General features: G+C 36.0%; 1 long non-coding RNA gene across 1 annotated transcript in view; it reads right to left on the bottom strand.

The window, feature by feature from the left end:
* LOC308059468 overlaps positions 1 to 14574 on the bottom strand; it is a 73932-nt gene extending 59358 nt beyond the window's left edge. The window contains exon 1 of the long non-coding RNA XR_013926259.1: positions 12202 to 14574. This is a non-coding gene — a long non-coding RNA (uncharacterized lncRNA). The remainder of the gene's footprint in view (positions 1 to 12201) is intronic.
* Between the last annotated feature and the right edge of the window lie 10413 nt (positions 14575 to 24987).

The following is a 24987-nucleotide window of genomic DNA, read 5'->3' as shown; positions in this document are numbered from 1 at the left end:
AATATTTTCATATCAAACAGTGATGTTTTGGAAGAGGAATTTCTTGCTTTCTCTTTTAATTGATCTTAGGTACAAAGTAATCTCTGAACTGCTGAGCTGTAATAAGACTGGTACAGTTCTAGGAATGCACAAAGAAAAAACACAAATGTTAAAGAAATTTGAAGTAAAGAGACAGGGAGTGTCTGTAATATGGACAGGCAGGGAGTTAGAGGGAAGTTGAGTAGGAATATTTAGAATCACAGATTTTATAATTTTATAACGAGCATGTAGTTTTCACTCTGTTCTCATTGTAGATAACAGAATTTTTTTTAATTTTTATTTTTTTTTAATCTGACAGATGAGATGATTGTCTTTCTGGCTGTTGCTGCTAAGTGTTGCCGTAATGATTGATTAATTTCAATTCAATGCCTGTTACATTTTTCCCTGCTTTGGTTCAAACAGATATTTAGAGGCATCTGTAGATCCTAAGAGTTAGTTGAAAAGAGTAGTTGAAAGACCTGTTGCAGACACTTGTGTATAATTAATGCTAAATAGAAGCCTGAAATATCATTGTTCAGTTCATTACATTTGAAATCTATGTAGAATGAACCATTGCATTGCAAACTACTTGAGTGTCATAAATGCAGCTTCAGAAACTCTGTCATATAACACCTTATGATGGTAACGTATCCAGGTCTGAACAGGACAGGATCTAAATCCTCTATTGAAGATCATCCTGTTTCTCTGTGATATATATATATAAATATCCTAAAACATGAGCTTTTTCTTCTCATTTTACTGGTTTTTCACAGTTTCATACAAGGTTTGCCAGTGACCCTAGGCATAACGTCTCTTGTAACATTTTGAGTCTATACAAAAATAGTCTGGGAACATTAAGAAAATAAGATATAATCAGTCTTTTCATCCTGAAGTGAGAAGCAATAAAAAGTATGACAGTACGACATAAGTGTTTAGAGAGAAGGTCTGGCAGATTGGAATGCCATCTGAAAGGCACCAAGCAGAGACTTGATGAAAGCCCCATCTTTCATGGATATCCAGCAATGGTCACAAAATGCTGGGGTGAGATGAACAAGAAAGTTTTACATCATTCAAGGAGAATATAGCATGATTTCTCAGCCATCCCTTACAAGAGGTGGAGGTGAAATGGTGTGTATCAGAAAGTCATAAAGATTGATGGCATCTGCTGCTTCCAAATGTGTCTATCTGCATGCAAACAACTTGTGGTGTGAACTGATGGAAAACAAAGGCAGTTTACCCAGGAAAAGTGCTTTAGTAGGCTTAATTTCCATAGCCCATTTACACAGCTGAAGCAAGAATGTCCCACAGAATTCATCTGGGTCATGATAAGAATTCAAAACCACAAAAATAAATAAAAAGAGATTATTAGCTACATTGCAATAAGCAAACAGTAAAGTCTTAAGTGATCAATACTTGACAAGAGACATGTCACAAACTCCATGTATAGGTCAGGCACACACAAAGTTTTTTAAATAAATCGATCAACTTGTGGACAAGGCACATAAAATGTCACTTTTTATCTCGCAGTTGATATTTTTCTCAGAGAGCAAAAAATAAAAAATCACCTCCCTCAGAGATCTGATCGAAAAGATAGTCACTCCTGATACAAGTTTAAGGGGAAAACTGCAATCAAGTGGAAATTTTTGTCAGTAGTTTAATCTCTGATTTGTAGAAGGTTGTGCTTTGGGATATTTGGTATGTCTGAGAATTGCCACCAAAGAGCCCTTCTGTTCTTTAATGGCTGCACTAAATCTTAACAAACGTGAGCATGAAAACTATTGTGCTGTACTTGTGAGGCATATATCAAAGTTATATTTTTTTAAAGCTTGGAAAGGCAGTTGAATCATGCATGCTCTTTATGGAGCTCTGATCAGGCTGATAAAGGCAGTTCAGCTTCAATAAATGCTTTTTAAGTGAATGTTTTGGAAAGTGAATAGGAAATTCAAAGCTCAAACTGTTGCCAAACTGCTCCCATAGCACTTTGATCACTTTGCTGCTGACATTTTGTTGAAAATGTTTTGTTTTTATTAAAATGTTGGCATCTGGGGATTCAGAAAGTTAACTATAGCCCCTGAAAACATAATACGCAGTAAAACTGAGTGACATAACTTATTAAGTACTTTGTACACATTTCTTAAAAAAGAAAACTTTTTCCCTGTGGGGTCAAACACAGCTTTGCACTTCTCTGAAAAAAGTTCATATTGTTAGAACAAGACAAGTGCAGAAGATAAATCAAACAGCAGTGCTTTGCCTGAGGCAAACCCCCCTCAAATTATAAGGTTTTGCTATGAAGAAATGTAGATATCCAATCATTTAAAAATTAGTAAAATACAAAAAACATATTAAACAGAGAGTGTGAATTTTCTGTGTCGTGTTTTTGTTCAATATGTCACATTATTTTCTGTTGAAGGACATCAAGGACAAGTTGTCGTAATTACCTTACTTTTCTTATTACACAGAGTACTTGTATATCTTCAGCAGTATGAAGATCCTTCTTTCTCAGGCATTACAGCTTGTTTAATCTGGTAGGAAATTCAGTTTAGGCCTGAAGGTCTGTTGTGTGACCCTAGACATGTATGTAAAACCACGATAGGTGTTTTTTACAAGCTAAATTGCAATGTACACCCATGGATCTAAAGTCAGAATGAAGTTCTCTGTGTTAAGCTTACTCAGAATCTAATATATTTCAAACGCATTAGTTCACAGCATGGAATGACTCCAAGTGGAGAAAGAAATACAGTCAGTCTGTTTGAAAATGACAAAAAAATCCACCTTGGATTATTTTCCTCATTTTTTTTTTCTAGATGAATTAACAGCTCAGAGAGCACGGAGAGGGAATCCTGTCTGATACTGTTGCAGACTTGATCAGCTGGGTTTTTTGACCTGCATTAGCCATTAGCCTAGTATCTCTCAGATCAGTGATCATTCTCCATGTGCACACCTACAATGCTCTCAGAATACCAGCCTATCAGAATGTAATGAAATGGCTGGAATCTTCTTTTTTTACCTCTTTCAAATGTAGAGAATACATGCAGCTCATTAAAGAATAACCCCCTAAAAAGATCTCAGGGAACTGATTATTTTATAGCCACACATTAATTACTGGTGATTTAGGCATGGAGAGATTTAATATTTTTTATTATTTTTATTAAGTTATGCACATAAAAATATATTCCTAAAACCAATTTCATTTTTAAATTGCTGTTTTGAGGACAATGTCAGGTAATACAGTCTAGTGAGTACAACAGAAGTGCTTTGTATGCATTGATCACATTTCAGATTTAATGGAGATATGGAATATGACTCTTCTCCTTTAATAGTGGCAAGCAACCAGGCACAAAGAAATTAAAGAAGTCCAGATTTTCACAATGTGTGAGAAAAAAGCATTGTGACCAGAGGACATCCAATTTTAATAGGAATCGCAATAGGAGGTCCAGCCCTGGGACCATCTGCTTCAGAAGAAACAACCAGGCCCGGATGCTTCATATGAGAGATGTAAAACCTAACAGGAAGACATGGACTAGTATGCATCCCTTGAATGTGTCCTCTAAATTTCTAAGACTCATAGAATCCTTTAAATACCAAAATTTGAAGTTTATTAATTCTTTCAGATTAGCTTTGCATTAACTGTTGTGATTCAGGATATTACTACTACTATTGTTATTATTGTCTAATTTACAGAGAAAGCATAGAATCTTAAAACCAGATTTTGTGTGTCTACAATGTAGGCATCTAAGTTAACCACTAGATCAATGGGGAGGAACCAGTAAAACTACAGTGCTATTCTCAGATGAAAGAAGATACCTAAAATATGTTACTCGGGTGTTTTAGTCACTCCAGTCAGCTTCAAAATTATTTTCACTACAAAATAACTTTTTTTAAAAATAAGCAAACAATGTGTAATAGGTATGGAATTCTTTTCTGCAGGATCATATGCTAAAAGTTATATCTCATTCAAAAGACAATTGTACTAATTGTGAAGAAACAGCTTCTGGCTGAGGAATACTCTGGGCTACTATCTGTCAGAAGCTAAGAGCACATTCCAACCTGATCTGCCACAAATTCTTACCTGCACTTTATTTGCAGAATTCAGAGTAAAGGGAACTTAGGCCTGATGAAATATCAGCAATCTTCTTTTCTTAATAGGTAAACAATATCCACTAACAACATTTCATAATAATTTGAACTAATTCTAAGTATTTATTTGGTCCACAAACCAGTCAACAAATAACATTTATTCTGTATTTTTTCCTGAGACATACTTACAGTGGTTATTTTCTGAAGTTAGAACTGCTGTAGTAAAAATAATGATGATGACAGTAATAACAACTAATAAACACTTTAATAATAAAATTTCTATCTGTAAATCAGTATTTAATTTATTAACTCTGACTGGTTTATAAGTTTCTGAAGAATAGACAGAAGAAAAATGGAAGGACCTTTCCCTAGATGCTACACCAATAACGATGACACAAAACTCCATGGCTACATATCCACAATATTATAGGTCATTTTTTAGGAGGCATCTAATAAAGTTATCCAGAGAACACCCATTACATTTTTGTCTTCACTTGTATGCTCCAATCAGGCACTTAACATTCATTCAGTACATTCTAGGCCCTTTGACACTACAAGGTATGTGCAGCATGCTGGTGGTTGATGCTGTGCTAGAACCTCTTTGCAAGACTCTCCTTACCCATACACAGACTTAATGCATTGTTAACATTGTACAACCCCGAAGTAGCCCTAGCTAAAGTACAAAGGTCAGCATAAGTGTTGTGACAGTAATGACACCCTCCTGGAAAAGAGAAGGCAGGCATGCAACAGTGGGTAGGCGTAGAGGAATGAAGGCAGTGGGTTGCTTAGCATTGATAACATGCAGCTGTGGCCTTGCCTCGAAGGCAGTGGGTTGACTGACATGGATGATGTGCAGCTGTAGCTTGTTCCTGCTAAGTAGTTAAATAGCACTGAGGATGGTGGCATGGGTGGGGGTGTGGTGTGTTCTGTGGAGGAAGGAGAAACAGTATGGCCAGTAGAATCTGAGCAACAGTAAAAGCCTTATTGCAGCCAGCTAGGTTTGATTGTGCTGTAACAGGTAGGAGTCTAGTCATGACTGCTCATCTGGGGCTTAGTTTCTTCTTCTGTGGGAAATGAGCTTGTATCTATCACTCACTGTCTCCCTTCACAACTGTGGGAGGGTCAGAGACTGAAAGTCTTCTGCTTAGTGCTTTGCAAGTATGCCTTCTTAAATGTATTAATATCCAGCAGGCAGTGGTAACTGATTTTTTATTTTTTTTTCTTTTAGCAGTGGTTGGTAGGACTAGTGAAAATAAACATAATTCCTACTATTGAAGAGGGCAGAATTTATGAGAACAGAGACCAAAACTGTACTGGAGAATTGACTGTTCATAGTGGATGGAGATGGAAGATATTCTTCACCAAGATGAATTTTACTAGAGAGGAGGGGACTGAGATTCTACATATTTCAGTTAATGTAGTATCATTATTTTACCACCATGAATCTCATTAGAGATGGGAAAGACTTGCAGATGAGCTGTTTACCTGCAAAGTGTATCAAGCTTTCAAAAAGTTTCATGTGAATTAAACAGACTTTCATTTTTATCCTGTACTTTCATGAAGATGTCAGTATTTCCTTAAATAAATAGATAAATAAATAGACAGATAAATACATTCTGACAAGGATGAGGGCCTCCTAGCAGATACATTGTGGAATTATTTGCTGTAACTTCTGTTTATTAATTCCTAAGCATATACTTTTAATTGCATAATCCTTATTAAGTAGGATTTTTTTGTTGTTGTGTTTAAGAATAGTGTTTATCTTGCTGGTGTAATTTTGTGGGCTAGCAGTTTGTTTCTTACCGATGCTTCATCATTCACTGAAGTATAGAAATTCAATATTAAAAAAATACAACAGAGGAATGAAAGTGTCCTTATTAAGAAGATAAAATTTCATACCACTAGTGGTTTGAACAGTTTTCTGCTTTACTTCCTACATTTCTATGCAAACTGTAGGTTTCTTAGCATAACTTCTACATCCTTTCCACATTAGTTCTGATGAACAATTCTTAATCCTTGTTTTACAACAGCATTCTAGAGGAGCTGAGGAAATTAATGTTTCATTCATTATGACAGATAGATATTACTCTATAACATTGGTCCTGGGATTTAGAGAATATATTGAGTTTAAATGCCTTGTACAGATATGTACTACTTATTTTGGCCTACAAATTTCAACACAAGTTCTTAAAGATTTAATTCAGCACTTAAGTGTTACTTTTCTTTATCATATGTCCAGTATTCCCCTTTTAACATAAAATTAAATTGTCTAATGGCTTTCTTCCACACAAATACACACCAACACACACAATTTTGCATAATCTGCCATGGGTTTCGCATCTGCAAACACAATAGCTAATTTTACCAGATAGGTGGTGCTATGATTCAGTCTATCAGAGGGCAGACACCAGCCATAAAGGCCGACAGCAAGTACCTCTTCACATTTTATTCTGAAGAGCAACTGGCATTTTTTCCCCTCTGTGCTCTGAGGGAGCTCCCAGAATAATAGGTGGAATGTCAAGAATAATTAAGAAAAATGATGGTGTACATTGCAGCACAAAAAATTCATCTTTTCTGCTCTGATCTTCCTGCCCACCTTCCATTCTGCTTTTAAATGTCATCTCTGTTCTCATATTATTTAGGATAGGCCTTGAAAGAGGAAAGAATATTTTTAATGTAATTTGACATATTCTGGGTGGAATTCCTGATGGCTGTTTCTCTCCATACCCCTCCAGTTAAAAAGGCTACTTTTAAATCCTTTTCTGACTATGTTCAAGTGTGGTAAAATTAAGTAAAGGTGGTTTATTTTCATGGCACAAATGGAAGAGGGAGTTCAAGCCCAGATAAGCTCTTCTTTCCTCTTCATCTGAAAGTAAGTTAATATATTTTGTTTTGCCATCACACCATTATCCTTTTGTTCCTCTGTACATACCTCGAGAAAATTCTTGTCTACTCATTGGAAATAAGGTGTCCAGAATACATCAGTGGAAGACTGTTGTGGTTTAACCCCTGTCAGCAACCAAGCACCACACAGCCACTTGCTCATTTCCCCCTCACCCAGAGGGATGAGGAGGAGAATTGGAAAGGAGTGTAATACTCATGGGTTGAGATAAGAACCGTTCAATAGGTAAAGCAAAAGCTGTTCATGCAAGCAAAGCAGAACAAGGAATTCAAGGAATTCATTCGCTACTTCCCATGGGCAGGCAGGTGTTCAGCCATCCCGGGAAAGCAGGGCTCCGTCATGCATAAGGTTTACTTGGGAAGACAAAAGCCATAATGTCAGATGCACACACACACACCCCTTTCATTCTTCTTCCCCCAGTTCATATACTCAACATGGCATCATATGGTATGGAATATGCCTTTGGCTAGCTTGGGTCAGCTGTCCTGGCTGTGTCCCCTCTCAATTTCCCATGCCCCATCAGCCCTCTCACTGGCAGGGCCCAAGAAACAGGAAAGTCCTTGACTGAGTATAAACATCACCCAGCAACAACTAAAACTGTGAGAGTGTTATCAACATTGTTCTCCCATCAGAGGCAAAACACAGCACTGCACCAGGTACTAAGAAGAAAGTTAACTCCAAGCCAGCTGAAACCAGGAAAAAGACCCTTTTGAAAGACTTCATAGCACAGGCTTACTTCAGTTTAACATCAGAAAATTCTTACAATGGATTTAATAGTAACTGCCACAGGTATTCTGCTTTCTAGTGGTAAGGGGCAGTATGTCAGTCTGTATATTACATTGTATCTTTCTAGGTTTTTAAAATTATCTTCTGTAGTATAAAACTTTGATAAGAAAACATATTGCCCTTTTATTGGGGAATTTAAATATTTGGAGCAAAAAATGAAGAGATTAGGCAGCGGGAGAAGCTGAGCATCAATAAGAAATAACTAGAATTTCTACACATGGTTACAGATCACACGTATAATTATTATAAAACTTTAAAGTATAAACATTTGTTGCTTAACCTTATACAACAGATAATAGAACTAAAAAGCTACTCTTTATATATATATATATATATTTCCCCTCAAGATTTTTCTCATCTGTTATTCCTGCAGATTGAAGCACTCTCTTACTTTGTCTGCAGTTTCACCTTTTTTATGTGTCATGGCTCTAGTCTACATAGTTTTGTCACAACTCTTTCCCATAGTTTGGCAGTTTTCTCAGATGCATGAGAAGATTATACCATCATGCTGTATTAAAACTAGGCTTTGGATCACAGAAAGACAATACTTCAAGAGGTTTAAAAGCACTTCAGACTCCATTGACTAGAGACTCAATTCTACTGCCTGATCATAACTGTCTAGTGTCATTTGAGATGCTCTATGGTGTCAAAGACATCCCCATGAGACTGATGTGATGGGAGGCTTACAAACTTTTAGATCAAGAGCCAGGGAAGATAAACAAGACCATATCTCTGTTTAGCAGCTGTATTGGGATGCAGATATTCATCAGCTCCAATAGGAGTTTATAGGCATAGCTCACATGTAGATGCCAAAATTTTAGTGTCTTAATCTGGAGCTGAATCCATCTTAATTTTTAGATAACTTGAATAAGCTACAATAACTCCCACTGTTAGTTAGTTTGTAACACAATAGATCACATAATTTGATATGTGTAGAGTATTTTTCTCTACTGAAGTGCAACCTGGACTTTTTTTTGTCCAGTTTGTGATTAGGTTGAGTTCACAGTTACAGTTTTACTCATTTCAATGGGTAAAGAATAAGTTAATTAATATATTTTGTAATCTTCTAACCTTGTGAAATCCTGTATTCAGAAAATGAAACAGATACAAACACAGGAAAAGAAGTAATTACCTTTCAATTACTGGAAGTCTGTTTATTTGTAGGCAATAAACATGGATCTTGTTTGGAGATGGAAAGGTGGGGGGAGTTGGAGGTTTATTCCTGTCCTCCTTCAGCTTGTTTTCACTACTGTTGAAACAGATAGGAGGAGAACAAATTTCTTCCATCAAAACTTTTGAAGGATTTTCTTATTTATTACATAAAATGAAGAGAAATGTTCCATACAGTTTAGTTCTGTACCTCTCATGCCATTGTACCTCCCACTATTGTCAATCAGAAGTGTATTGGACTAGAGGGGGTAGAATTGTATCTCTGGGATTTATTTCCCTCTATACAGAGAGTAACTCATTTTCACAACAGCTGTGTCAGGTAGATCAATCAATCTAATAATATTTTCTGACTCACAACCACAAAATTGTAACAGGATATCTTGTAAACGACCTCTAGCCATATACTGTTAAGGTTTTCTTACCCCCTCAGTCAGCCAACTTGAGATTTGTTTCACCTAAATTGACTTATCTGAAGTTAAGACATTCAGTCTAACCCTGACATCTAAAATGCCTTGGCAGTCAATAGGAAAAAAAATACCAAACCAAAACCCCAAAAACACTTCCAGTCAGCAATTCATCCCAACATGAAAAGGCAATGTTTAATTACAGTGAGAGGGAATCTGAAAGATTTATTTAGACTAGCCTGGTTTTTTTGATTGCTTAAGTTGTATGGGCTTTTTTCTACTCTACTTTTGTTAACACTGGATTCTGAAAATCAGGTTTAACTACTGTGTGATCTTAGTAGCTCTGCTTTACACATCTTCCTGAGTCAAGTTTTCCCCAATTACACTAACAATTGGGAAAAGAAACTGAACCTACTGTCTCATACATTTTATCACAAGTAAAATTGTCCCCAAACAGCTGTTAGAGTTAGGTTCTCAAATGTTATGGTCTATAGCAGTAATTTTTGTTATTTCATTTTTTTGACAGATAAGAAAAGTGGCAAGTTAGGCCTAACTAACAAGACAAGCCATCCATTGTCTAATTCTCTCTTTTCCACTTATCAAGACAAATTGTACTAATGATAACACTTTCCCAGATGTTAATGTCCTCAAGTACAAGCCAGTAAAAAAATCAGCCTATGGAGTTTGGAAAGATAGTCATAGACCGGTACATTATTTACACCAAATTTATATCTACTGTGATTCAGTAAAAGGGATAAAATTCATATGGGGAGTAAAGGGAAAAGTAACAGAATATTTCCAATAAATAAAAAGAAAGAAAACATTTCATAAGAAAAGAATGGAAATGGTGAAAGTAATTCTGGTAGTACAGTATAAAGTAGTATAAAGCCCATACAATTAAAAGAATGAAGGCTCCTTTAACAAATTGCAGGTAGAGTTTATACACCTTTTACAGCTGCCATTTTAAACACCCATGCTCAACAAACAGCTAAATTTCCTGGCCTAACTACATTTGACCTAAAACTTCCCTAAATGCCTGAAGTTCCATTTTTGCATATGCCTAGAATTGCTATTGCCTCCTTTTGAGCATGCACAGCTCTCAGCTTACTCCTGATGGAACTCATAAGTTACCTAAGACCAGCATAGTAGGACTGAATGTCTGAATCTTGCACTTTGAGCATGCTTGACACTTAGTGAGCCACTTACAAAAACACAGTTTCAACTGTTTTGCCTTTAAAACACAGCTGTCAGAGAAAGGTGATGAGGGGAGGCATTGCTCATGTTTTGTATGACAGACTCTTGGTTAAAGAAATCACTTGGGAGATTTGAGTTCAATATCCTTAATCTAAAGGATTTCAAACTAAAATCACTATTTTCCCAGGAGTGTGTGTTGATCACCACGGAAGCATAAGGAAGGAGGAAAGGAAATAAGAAGTAGAAAAGAAAATGGGGATACCCTTTTCACCTCATGTTGAAGCTCTGTCACTGTGTAGTCAAGAATGCAAGAATCATGAGCCCTGAAGGAGAACAAACACAACTCTCCAGCTTTCTAGTTAAGCAATTCATAGTTAAGGACAAGCACTAGCACCCCTAAAAAAAATCAGAGCCTTGTTCAGCATTGTTACAGTTACTCTCTCTGCATTCTTGGCCCTAAGGCCAGGGTAGAGAGAGCTGCCTTCCCAGTGCTTCCGCCCACTCAAGAAGCCTCTGCCCTTTGTTGTCACTGTCTCAATGCAGTAGGACTTCCTGAAAACAGGGAGTGATGCTGCAAGTTATCCCATGTTCATACTGCTAACAGCTGTAGTGCTAGTAGCACAGAGATAATTGAAATTTAGTACTTTTCAGACATCAAAAGGATCCTTCATTCAGCAACCAGAAAGCAGCCCACTGAATCACACAAGAACTTGTAACCCTTCCACAGACACCCTCAATATTTCCTTTCTCAAGAGAAGTGGGCTGGAATGACAAGAATGTGACACCGACTCAAGCAATGTGCATTTAAGGTCTTTCCACCTTCTTGCCACTTTATCCCACAAGAAAGTTTCACTCCCTCTTATTTTTTTTAATTTATATTTTTATTTATTTGTTATAGGGACTGTGTCTTCATGCCATTGATTTTTCACTTTTTTGTTTAGAACAAAAATGGGTATGCTATTCAGTTTATTAAAAAACTATCAAGGGCAGAGTATGTAGCATAAAGCAAATGAAAGGTAGGAACACACAGTCTCGAGCAATTAAAAATTTAGGGTATGTCATTGTAAATGCCACACAAGCCAGTTTCTTTTATCACTTTGGAGTATTTCATCTGATAATGACCCAAAACACATTAACAATACTGCCAGAGGGAAACAACAGATAATTAAGATGGCAGTCACATTCTTGGGCAATGCAGTATCTGCATATTAAATGGGCAAATGTTGAAATACTGACTGTATATAGCTGTCTGGTTAACTCTGAATCAGATTCTCTTACCTATCATCTTTCTCAATGTAAATTAATTTAAAAGTGATAGAAAAAAAAATCTGCTTTGTTAACGTCTTTTTCCCACTCTGTTTTAGTGTAAACAATTATTGAAGATTAAATTTAAAGGAGAATTGATGAGATTCTTTGAATAATCCTGAATATTATATATATGGGAATTCTCTGATGCCACAGCCCCATGTAATATTCAAATGAGTTTGTTTAAGATAGCATATAATTAGCTATGAAAGTGGCTCCACTTATTAAAATAATGCTTATCTTGGAAAGATTAAAAAACAAACAAACAAGAACCCCAAACCCCACCCACCCACCCCCCAACAAAACAGATTCCCATTTCCTACACTACACGGTGTATTATCATACCTTATATTTTATGACATGTGTCTATGTATCCTCTCAGAAGCAGATACTGGTACAATGTTTCTTTTCAACCGTTGCTGTTGTTAGTCTTGCAGTTTTGCACAATACCATTCACCGGTCTATGTAAGCAATGGTGCAGTGTTACATGATATGCTGGCGGTCATCTGAGCTCCCACAGTTTTTATAAAAGCAATAGAAAAGAAGCATCAAGCTTAGAAAAGGGAGAGCAACTGACCAGCTTTTATGTCTCCTGGCTTGTAATCGGTATCCAGAGTGATTATATAGAAATCAGAGAGGAGCCAGAATAACAACATTTGGATATAGAAGATTTTGAACAAGACAAAATATAGTTCATCTTATTACAGAGAGAATGGCCAGCTGTTGAGTTTGGATAGAGTTTTGAATCTAATCCTGAAACATCACTCCTAACATATTTGCACTGCTCTCAGAGAGATGGTAATGGCTTTGCCCTGTTAATGTGTGCATGACCAATCCCTGCAGTATGTGGTTCACTACTTTCCCTACAAAAGCTCCTTTGCAGCGATTAATTCTGAGAGAATTGTAAAATTTCCAGTTCCTCCATTGAAGTGTTATTACTGCTTGCAGTGCAAGGTCCAGGTTGTTTGAAATTATAATTAAGTGTCATCCTCCTGTCCTCTCTGATTACCTCTCTGCCTTGGGTACAGTCATACCCAAACATAACCCTATATGCTGCATTCCTGAGCAGTTAAATTGAAATGTACTTTCTGGAGCTCAGCAGTAACTCAGGGACTGAACTTCATTTTCGCATTTGTGAAGATGTCTTTGCATTTACCATAGAGATTGGCATTGTGGTAGAAGGAAAATCTAGGGATTTAGAAATTGCAAGAACAGTTAGTGCTTAAGGAAAGCATAAGATAAACCATTTATCGAACAATTGTCAATGTTTACATTTACACTTATAAATTAAACTGTGACAGGGGACATTAATTGTGGCAATCATGGGAACAGGGTTACCTATACTAATAGAGTTAAAGTGATCCCTGTCATAGTAGTGATCAAATAATTTTCTAGATTAACAGTCAGAGTCCATGTCTGTGCCCAGCTATCGGGTGGCATGAGTCAATAAGAGACCTTATCTGAACAGACATGATTCTGCAGGTTTGTCTCAAGTCCATAGACCATTTTATTTATTATTTGTAGATAAATGCTCTAGTACATCCTTTATGACACTTTTTCTCCATAGATTGTTCTGCTACCAGAATTCTAAGCCACTTTGGCCATTAGAAAAAGATCCTATTACTTTGAACTAGTCAACTGAAAAGCTGTTCATGGAGGATGCATGTTGTTTTCATATGTGTGTATTTATATTCTTAGTTTACTGTTGAATAGATGACCAAAACACAGGAATGTCATTTTATGGGTAACTTCAACAAACTGCCATTTGATTTAATTTATTTTTGAAGCCAAAATAAATATTCTAATTACAGTACAGACAGAATTTGATCTAGAAAACAAGATACCGTGTTTCAATATGATCTGACTAGAAGCTGCCTTTGATCACTGAAACACAAAATTACACATGTATAGACTATTTCAGCTCTCATGACACATCAAAGTATGAAGGTATTGCACTACAATAACTACCAAAAAATCATTAACCATTACAGTAATAATTTCAAAATTTAATTATAACATCAAATTTTGAATTAAATTTCAAAATATTCTGGAGCATTAACACTTTATTTCAGTTCCTAAAACACTTAATAACATGGAAAATGAAAGTTTTTTTATCTGAATATCCTGGAAAAATTTTCTATTAGCTGCTCTTTATAGCTATATGCAAAGACAGATCTGGAATGCTATCATTTATTCAGAGCATATGCACCACAAAAAGTAGCTGTGCAAATACCTTCAATTTTAACAAAGATCTTAATCTATCCTAAAGATTTTGTTTCATGTGTTGAAATGTTAACTTTAGTCTAACAGTTTTATTTGTTACAACAATTTTGGAATTGTAGATACACATTAGAAGCTGACCTAAGTCCTTTAAAGTCATTTGGTATCTGGTAGTACAATGCTATTAATTACTAATGACTTTCACTAATAACACTAAAGCTGTAAGCTATACGAAAATAAACCCTTGGTCTGTTGTCTGTGAACCATATAAATAATTCTGAAGCCCTTCAGTCTCTTCTAAATTAATATTGCTTTGATGTCTTTTTTTTTTCTTTCCTGTCTCTGTCCAAACTTTGAAAAGAATAGACTTAATAATACATATTCTTTATTTTTTTTCCAACAAGATGCTTCTCCTTCTAACTTTAAATTGAAAACTGATTTTAGGCTTATTAATAAGTGTATAAAAGCTTGTCATTTAGACCCTTTAGAAGACCTAATTAAATATTTAAGAATTATTAAGAAGACCCCATTTAATGGAGGCCCTTTCAGGAATATTTTCCAATAGGCCTATACTTCTTCTGTTATAGGAATCACCTGCCATTTAACCAACACTAAATCATCTAAAGACTTTTTTTAGTTGGAAGTCCTTCTTACTGTCAACCACTGAGCTGAAAACTGACTAAAGCCTGAAAGTCACATGAATAGTTGATTTTGCATTCAACAAATGAATATTAAGTACATTGCAAGACAATACAGCATTACTTACTATAAGCAATTTTGAGATACTGAATAAGTTAACTTTTTTAGAAATTGAAAAAGTCAATGCATCTGGAACATTAAGAGTGGAACAAGTTTAAGAATGTAAGGAAAGCTGTATGTGCTTTCACTGCTATGAACACATATTGAGCTGCATAAAATTTGATCCTGAAAAACCAACCTTCATAATAATGATAGAAATTATAGGAAAAAGAGATTATGTCTCCAAGCCAAAATTATTTCTTTTCAGTTAAAGACTTAGTATACAGAAATAAGAATAGGTACTCATCCCATGCTTGCAAGTAAATTTTTTCAATCTGTGTTTGAAAGTTTTAGGATGTTCATTTTTATTCAATATATTATACCTTTTGCTCTTTATCCTTTCTTCAAATGAGATTTTTTTTTCTCCAAATCCTTCAAATTATATTAAGCCATGATACTGGCCAAAGCTATTCATTCCTCTGTTTCCACAAAAGCATCCATGTCAAGAAGTAGCTGTGAGCAACAGTTCTTTTTACAGTTTATTCTGAACTTGTACAGATCTCTAAAACTTCCTCTTTGCCCTCTGTTTCTCTCAATCAAACTAACCTCTAATCCCAGTGGTAATAGTATTAGATTAGTCCAGCCTTTGGAAGTTTCAATTTTTGAATCTAAATGATGGATAGTAGAATTAAAATAAAGCTAAGATTATTTCAGAAAGATTATTTGAGGAAATATTTCAAAGAATTACAGACAATAAATTTGTATTTTCTAATAACACTCAGAGTCTGAATCACCTTTCTCCATGTGAGCCCGAACTTCTCCAGCAGAGAAAACAGGCAATTTGTTGTCTTACCAATTGCTAGAGGTCAAACTACAGTCAAATTTTTAACACAGAAAATGGGGCAGTACTACCAGACAGTCATTATAATCCAGGATAAGGTTACTATACACACAGAATGTGTAAGCATTAAAACCAACCATTAAAAAAACAGAATAAAAAAAATTATGTATTGCATAATTTAGATGCATTTCCATATCCCTGTTTACTTGTTTCAATACTGAATTAGACAGTATGTTTTGTGTTTAATTAGGGTTGCATCACTTTCATAAATACTCAAGAGAAGAGTGGTTTTGAAAAAACACCCATGAAGGTTTATGATACTGCCACTAAATTAAACAGCAGTAAGTTTAAATCAAAATGTAATGTTGTGGTTTCAGAGGGAAAATGAAAAAGTTTTAAAAAATTAAATATTGAGATTTAGATTTAAAAATAAATATTAGAAGTTTTTCATTCCTTCCGTCTTTCTGGGTTTTAAAGAGACAAATTTTGGTAGATAAATTTGGAAGCATTATAGCAATAGCATATTGACAGTAATAATTTATGTTGGAAAAACTTTCAGAATGCCCAGATTTTATTTCTGGAATTCTGTTGTTTGTTGCCTGAGTTTGGCAAACATCTACATTTCTCTTTCTTTACCTGTAAACCAGAGATGAAAACAGCAATAATTTCTCTTGTGAAGAATTCCATAAGAACTACTTAAAACTGATAGGAAATTAATACAATTGACTAAAGAATTCCAATCTGCAAGAAAGGGAGTGAATGGTTTTATTACTGACATGAGCCAAAAATATAATGAAGCAAGTTTAAAAAAAGGATGTTTTCACACCTCTCAAAAGCTAAACAACTCATTGTGATGACCAGGGAAGATGTTTTTTTCTTTTTCCATAGAGTGCAGCACAATTATGTATGGGTGACAGGAAGATTTTCAGCTGTCTTTGAAGTATCAGATATTGACAGCTACTAAATTTATTGGTGCACTGATTTGATTTAGGGTAGCAGGTCAGATTTCTTTACTCCATCTACTTTGAGAGGTTTAACCCAATTCCCTTCTCACTAGGCCATTTTAACTTATCATTCCCAAGTTGCATTAGCAGCTGCTGCTTGTAAATACAAATACGACTTCTGAACACTCATTCTGAATATGTTTGGGAGCTGCTAAGTGAATGTAAGTCACACTAAGGTTCAGTCCAGTTGTCCAAACATAGGCACCTACTTTTATTTGATATGGACTGGAGTTTCCAAAACACTGGGTCAGCAGATATGATGTAGGGTTTATAGCAAACCCAAAACTTTCTGGAACACCACCACAGGCTAGGTAAAGTACCCCAGCGCATATAAAAGGACACTAGATCCATTTTGTCAGTTGAAAGCTGTTTTGTGAGTCTTTGTATTAAGCAAAGAGCTTCTAAACTGGCACAAGGTGAAGGAAGGAGTAAGAAGCATCAGTAAATATTACACAGTTTCTGAGGTTCTATATTTCTGTCATATAGGCTTTATCAGAGGAAGGTTGTATTAGATGAAGATTGGGAAAAGAGCACATATACCTCTGCTTAGATCTTAGTAGGATCACGGTGTATATGCCTACATTTAGGAGTCCAAAAATCAATATTCTCATGTGAATTGAGGGTTTGCTTCAGTCAGTTAATTGTCATGTCTAGACACACCCCATTGCTTTTTCAGCTTCCTATCCAGTGTGACACAAATATCCTATAGGTCCTATGTAGCTTCTGTCAGTAACACATGGATGTCATAAGGCAATCTTATATGGCACCAAATACCTATTGTTAGGATGAATCAAACTTTAAATATCCAATGTATAACAGGAACTTCCTAGGTTAGGAGCACTGCCACATGTAAACTGCACTGAAATTCTGTTGCCTGCGATACAGAAATGAATCCACAACACAAAAATTAATCCCACTGCTAGTCATTGACTAGAATTGAATTAAAATAAAATTCTTTACGCTATACACACAGAGAAGAGTTATTCTTGTTATACATTTTTTTCAAAGATAAATGTTTAATGAACTTATAGATGTTTTTTGTTGTGCTGAACAGAAAATAAACCACTAAAAAATAACAGAAACATGAGGAAGACATTTTATGAAGGCTGTGATCTAAAGAAGTTTAGTGCTATATTGTGAAAAGTAGCACACAAACATAGTACAGGAGAATCTAGTGTTTATTGCTGTTCAGTGACACCAGAATATGGAAATAAAATCCCAATAATTAAAATTGTGTAAGCAGACCTTTTTGACATAGTAATTAGTAAAAAAATAGAATTTAGTAGCCCTCATACCCCTCACAAAATTGTGTAGATATTTAGTAACTCAAGCTGTAAGAAGTCCAACACAATGTTGAGAAACAGAGGAAAGAACTCAAGAACTCTGGAGATGACATGAAAAGGTAAGTCCAAGGTCAGGAGCCATTATCAGGAACAGACAATTAAGAACTGATCAGGAGTTAAAGGGAAGAGCTAAAAAGGAGCTAGGAGCTAGAGTTATAGCTTGTATTGAACAACAGGAATTAAGCACAGGAACAGATACAAACAGGTGTTCTAACATAAAGATAGCTACCTCTATAACTACTCTAATGGCTGACAAACATTCACCCTAACAACTATAAGCAGTTTCCAAAATAAGTCAACTTATCTCATTAAAAGGAACTGATATGCATTTTTTTGGCCTGCATCACTACTATAGTGCTATATCACTATAATTTCATTGATTTTTGCATTTTTCCACAAAACAAAGAATGTTTTCTCAGCTATTCACTACGGCCTTTCCTCACACCTAGCACATTCACTAGGTAGAGTAATATAGTTTGAAAATATTTATTACTGGAGCTATTACTATGTTTTGTAACATTTCTTTTGTATTTTATGGAATAGATGGATCCTAAAGCCAGATAATTTCAAAATGGAAATTCAAATGTGTGTGGGAGAGGGACAGAAAATAGACAAGATAATTTATCTTAATTATGAGTCCTTCACTAACCTGATCTGAAAGAGATATACCAAAAGGGGCAACTAGGTCAGATGACAGAGGACAAATATAAAACAGTAGGACAAACTTGTAGATTGAAAACCAAAAGGCTGATGCATGAAATAATATATGATCAGCACTTACTCAACTATGTAAGAAGAAAGAGGAAGACAATCGTTGCATCATTCTGCAGAGAATACCAAGACTGAACTTTTCCATTGAAATTGCCAGTGATAGCCAAATAACACAACTCATATCAACTCTAAAGAGGTAAGGAACCAGGTAAGAACAAGAAAACAAAGTTAGAAATTATATTAAAAAAACCTTAAAAATCCAGGAAGAAAGTATCCTTTTTTTAAAATTTCTCAGAAGTGCACAAGTTTCAAGTCATGTTTAGATGGTGCTTATTCTAATGCCTAAAGCTACTGGTACTTTCTTTTTTTAATAATTTAGGCATTAGTTCACTTGCCTGGGAAAGGGAAGAGGCTTTATTCTATTATAATTATTATTATTCAAGTTCATACCTTTAGAAGGCATTTCAGGTCTTGAATCCAGATTAATCTGGGTTCCTAATTGATGAGACTGGGAGACTTGCAATAGCAAAGATCTTAAATAAACCCATTTCTTTGTATGGTGTATATATACCCAACACTGAGGATGTTAACTGCTGTGAATTCTATTTCTGCTCTTCTACAAATATCACCCTTTAGATGGTTTTCTCATTAGTTTGAATCTCATCCTTGGAACAAGGTTTCTAAGTCTTAGGCAATGCAACATTATGAATCATAACACTTATGGGCATTTGCTGAATGTCTGCTTTAGAGATACGCTGCTAACATTTATCTTTGAGAACTCATGAAACATGGATGAGGTCCTAAAGACTAAGAACTCAAAACAAAACAAAAAAACCCCACAAGGTGTCTATCTTCGAAATTGAAAAGAACAGGGAAACAGGTGAGAAGAGAATAAATATTGACCAGGTAGTGGACTTCATTTTCCAGAAAAGTATTGCAATAAATAATCAAATAAAATGCTTGTAACTACACAGAAGATAACAAGGAGGCAAGGAGGTAAATAACAGTAACGTGTTAGGAGCAACTCCTGTCAAAATATTGTTTGGGTTTTTTTTCCTATGACAAGGTAGGAAACCTTGTAGATAGAGGACAAGCTGTAGATTTCCCATATCTTGATTTTACAAATGCTTTTTATGCGTTATTATTAATGAGCCTTGCCAAATATCTAGGATATATCATATCAGGTTTTGCAGGGCTCTACTCATCAGCCAATACTACTTATTGATAATGATTTGGACAATGCAATAGGAAGACAAGATCAGAAGCAAAAATGACCCTAACAAAATGGAAAAGCAGCAAGATAAAATAAGACTGTCTTTTAAGACTGCGTCTGAACTCCTACAATTAGGTAGAAATAATCATCTCCACAAATACAGGCAAAGAAACAAGATTATATGGCAGTTACAGCAAAAGATCTGGGAAGTTTAGTGGCTGAGTAATGATGCCCTGAGTCAAATAAAGAAAATATTTTATTGGGTATAATTACAATATTATCTGTAACTTTATTAAGGCCTCAGTAGCAGCTTAAGAAAGTAACCATTTGAAATGCTCTGGTATAAATCATTTGGCTTTTGGTTCCGCTGCAGAAAGGTGTTTGTGTCCCTGTGTTATAACCACCAAACCCATATGGAAGTGTCAGATAACACAGGTCATTTCAAATGGTACTAAACAACTACGTTTAGGCAACTGAATTGATGCCCAGTCACTGACACATAAGCTGCATGTTTACGTGTAGTCAAGGGAGATCTAGCCAATATGAACAGCAGTCTGCAGGGATTTGGTTCTTCTGCAGGGATCTGGTTCTTTGGCTAGGCTTCAGTTGCCACATGTGTTGCCTGGAAGGTTCAAGATATCCAAATGGGTAGGGAGGATGTGATGCATGTACTTAGAGGAGACCTTTGCCACCCTGAAACTGCAGTGCTAGACTAGAAACAGTGTCACAGAGCATTTCAAATGACATGAACACCTGTGAAATTCTTTAGCTTAAACCTTTATGTCATTCTTTTGCTTTAGAGTAGACTGTCATTAGCTGTTTTAACCAGATGGTCAGTTACTGTACAGGAAGATGTGAGATCTACATCAGGTGTGTAGACCCCTACATGTTAACAAAAAATGAGGTATCTGCAGAATGAATATCACTTCCAGGGCTCTGAGGGCACCAATGGGCCTGACTATCCCTGACCAGCCTCCCTGGGGCTCCCCTTACCCTGCCCAGGGCCCTGTGTCAGCCTCCCAGGGCCATCAGCCCCTGCCCCAGTGACACCACAGCAGGGCCAGTCTCCAGCTGCCCATAGCCCTACCCTGCCTGTCCATGGGCCTCCCCGAGATGGGCCCACCTGTGGGCCCACATCCAGACCTTACCTCACCACTCACAGTGAGGTGCCTGATGCCCAGGGCTGGGGCTTCCCCAATTTCCCGCAGCTGCCCTGCTCATGGCTGGGGGGTTGGATGGGTCCTGGCTGCGAGACATTGTGGGGACCCCCATATCCGAGCCCCCAGCCCATGCAGCATCCTTACAATGAGTCCTACTGCAGGTTTCTTTTATCCTGCTGTGATGTTCTTACTGAGTATAAAGTTCGGTAAAAAAGAGTTACTGCCTACAGTGTAAGAATAACCAGGCAATTGATTACTGGATGATAGTATTTAGCACGATATAATGGCCTATCTTTATTAAATTTAATGTATCTATTTTAAATCCTTTGTTTTTTTCACTAGTTATTGCATGCTTCCTGATGGCAACTAGTGTTGAAGAACCGAAAACCAGATAATAGGATTCAATGTAGAAAGCTGCAACCCAATCAATACAAGTACGGGAAAAAGTGTGAAGTGGGAATGGCCAGACAGTCCTCACAGTAGTGATGACCTGTGGGTTTACACAAGACTTGTTCTTTATTAATGGGATGTCAGAAAATTGAGATAACCCTCACTAGTTTGTTCTAGGTCAAATACATAATGCATGGAAGATGCTGAAAATGATGTTTCAGTTCTCCCAATTCCCAGTCCTAACTTTAAGCACTGGGATTTAATTGTACTGTGGCTCTGATAGAATTGCTCCAACACAGAAGCCTGGTAAACCAGTTATTCTTAAGTGCCTCCTCACCCTATACAGCTACTGAGGAAAGGCAGCTGATGTGAATGTCTTCTGCTGGGATCTCCACTCCAGCTAAATTAAAAAAACGGGTTTACCAGGTAGTTGGGGGGAAGCAGGAAGGTATTAGCATCTGTCCATATTGAGACATTTTCATTGGAGACCTCATTAAAGTGCCTTTCTCCTTCCATCAATGTTCTTAGCTGGTTAGTTGAGATTTGAATCCTAATTTCATAGTTACCACAACCTTAATTAAGACTGATTCACTCAGGCTCTCTAAGATAATTGGACAAATTATAATTACTCCAAAAAATGTATAGCAGTCTTCTATTCAGTATAAAACTTTTTATTCAAAATCTTTGTATTTCCCAGCAAAAACATTTTAGACTGTTAACTCAAGAATGAATGTCTGGGCAGACTCCAGCCTAAACGTTATTCTTGTGTCTTGTCTGCTACATCCTCTTGCCCTCCACATATCCACATGCAAACTTCTTATGTAACTACATTGCAAACATGAATTATGAAATTCCAGCATAAATGGTAGCCCGTAAAAAATAATACCTCCATAAAGGCTTTGCTGAAAATGAAAGCATAGCCTATTATTTTCCAGAACAAATCCATGACAGCCAACAAACCTACAACCACTACTACTGGTCCAGAGCCTCTGCTGAAGGTGAGAGATCACTCCTTATCTGCCACAATACTACATGGGCTAGACCGATGGTTATGCAAGCAAAACAGTGAGCACCACATTCCAATGCTGTCCCTGATACTCTTAAGGGAGACACAGGCTCTTTGGCATGGAATGGAAATGGCAGGAATATGCAGTCCTGCATATCTTCTTACGTTTTTCCCATCCTTTCCCATCACCTTTCAAACCTGAACTGTTTAAGAAGGGCAGTTACTGTCTGGAGTCAATTTAAATCTAAGTGCTTTCTAGAAATTACAGGGAGTTTCCATGAAAGGAATGAATCATGTAATGCCTGGAAGGATATTAGACACGTTTAGTCAAGGAGGTGAATCTTGCTCATGTGTGAGATGGATATTTAAAACAACAAGGAGGATCTTTATGCATCTAAATCTGCATAATTACTATTCACAGAAACTGAGGCTGGAGAAGGGGCTGAGGTTTTACTGCTTGAAGTCCTCTTTCAGTATCTTACTGATACAAATGCATTAACAGTCAAAAAACCTTAGATGAAATGCCTCCCATCTTGAACTACTACCACATTAACTAAATAGTAATGACAGGCTGTATAAGATTTTGAGAAAGCCAGGGAAAATGATTGAAAATAAAACCAATTTGGTCATTTTTCTTACAGCTGCAGCCAAATTCTCTGTAGTTGGGCGTCCAGTGTTATGCCTTCTCTGGCAAATTGTAGCCACTCTAATTGGTTATTATTCAGACAATCAGTTTAAGTCTCAGCACACATTCTTGCACTTTGTTTCATACTGATCTTCTCACTGACTTGTAATGTCTAAATTACTCCTTAATTCATTCAAAAACATCTATTGTATCTCAGTCAATGCACAATAAATTTCGGCTTTGTCACCTTTTTCTGGTAGATAGAAAAGGACAATAATGTACCCCAGGTTATAAGTTTTAGGAGGGTTATTCTATTATTTTAATTATTTATTTTTTAACTTGTGACAGATTACAAAGACTGTATTACTTTGCTGCACGAGCCACCTATTTATACAAGAAAACATCTTGTGCAATATCATTCAGTTGTGAGGTTTGCAATGCCATTTATTTTCTAACCAGAACTTACCAGTTTTGTACATCCCATTGATATTACATTTTCCTAAGTGTATTACCTTGTATTTATCTAAATTAATTCCTTTGTTCTGAGGGAACCTCTTATGACAGAGTATAATCAATCAATCATGCTTTATTCGTCATAATTCTGCATGACAAGTCATACTTCTGCATTTAAATAACCAAATTCATTCTGAATGTTTGCATGTGTGATATTGCTGCATCTCTGCAGCTCCTTAGTGCCAAGTTCATCATTGCTATTCTTGGCTCACCGTGACAGTAAAAATCAAATTTATCTATCTCCATCCAAGGAAGGAGATAGAATGAAGGAATAAAGAAATAGGTCAGGTACTAAACACAACTTGCCTCTACATATGGCCTTGATGGAAGAAGTCTTGACCATGCAGACTGTGAGACATAGCCGTCTTTCTTTCATAATAAAGAATGTGCCTGCCATGTGCAAGACAGATCTGAAGAATCTGTCCTGGATGTTTGCCTGACTGTGTTTTAAGTAAAGAGTGAGCCTAGGCTTAGATTACTAGGACATGTTCTGAGATTAATCCCATTCCAGAGGACTAATTCCAAATCCTTTACATCCACAAATTCAGGTCTTCCAGTGATGAATGAAAATGTGAGGAACAAACTTTTAAAATACTGGTGGACACAATGAGGTGCTAAGTGAGATCTGATATTTGTTTCTTCTGTATCTTCTCTACTTTGGAAGATTGTGACTCTGTATTTGGACTAATTATAGAGTACCTTACCAATATTGTTCCCAAATCTAGCTGTTAGAAATAATCCTCCCAATTATAATTGGGTTTAGATTTATACAACATAGTATTTAGGAGATTGATACAATATAGTATTTTCATGTGCAGGCAAATCTTTTTGAGATCTTTTATAATTTCTTATAGAGAAATGTATCACTGGATTTCTTAGATGCTAAACATTAAATTTGCTACAAGCTTTTTTACATACTTATTTGCTAACTGTAAGAATCAGTTTTCGGTTTGTGGAACAGCTGTGGAACACTGATGATATATTTTTCATCAAGTTTTATCTCTTCAAGGTTTTTCTAAATTGCATCACCTTCCTGGTTTTTGATTGATAGACCAAAACACACTTAACATTATTGTACAATCACACTATAAGCTATCATCATCATCATATCTCAAAAGGGAATATGGATAAATGTCATGTTAATAATTTTAGATTGAAAATGTAAAAAAAAAAAAAAAAAAATGAGACAAAATGTTCCAACTATTTTCTGACCTTATGAGATTTATTTTATAATGTTGATATAACACTAGAAAATAGATGACTGAATACCAGCACACAGAACTGTATTTGGAGCAAATGGTGTCTAACCAAAATATTTGATTCCCTGAATGGTAAAAATGTAAAGGCATTGATACACTGAAATGCAG

The sequence above is a fragment of the Falco punctatus genome, assembly GCF_963210335.1.
Source record: "Falco punctatus genome assembly, chromosome: 2".
Classification (NCBI taxonomy): Eukaryota; Metazoa; Chordata; class Aves; order Falconiformes; family Falconidae; genus Falco; species Falco punctatus.
This window is presented reverse-complemented; position numbering and strand designations above follow the sequence as displayed.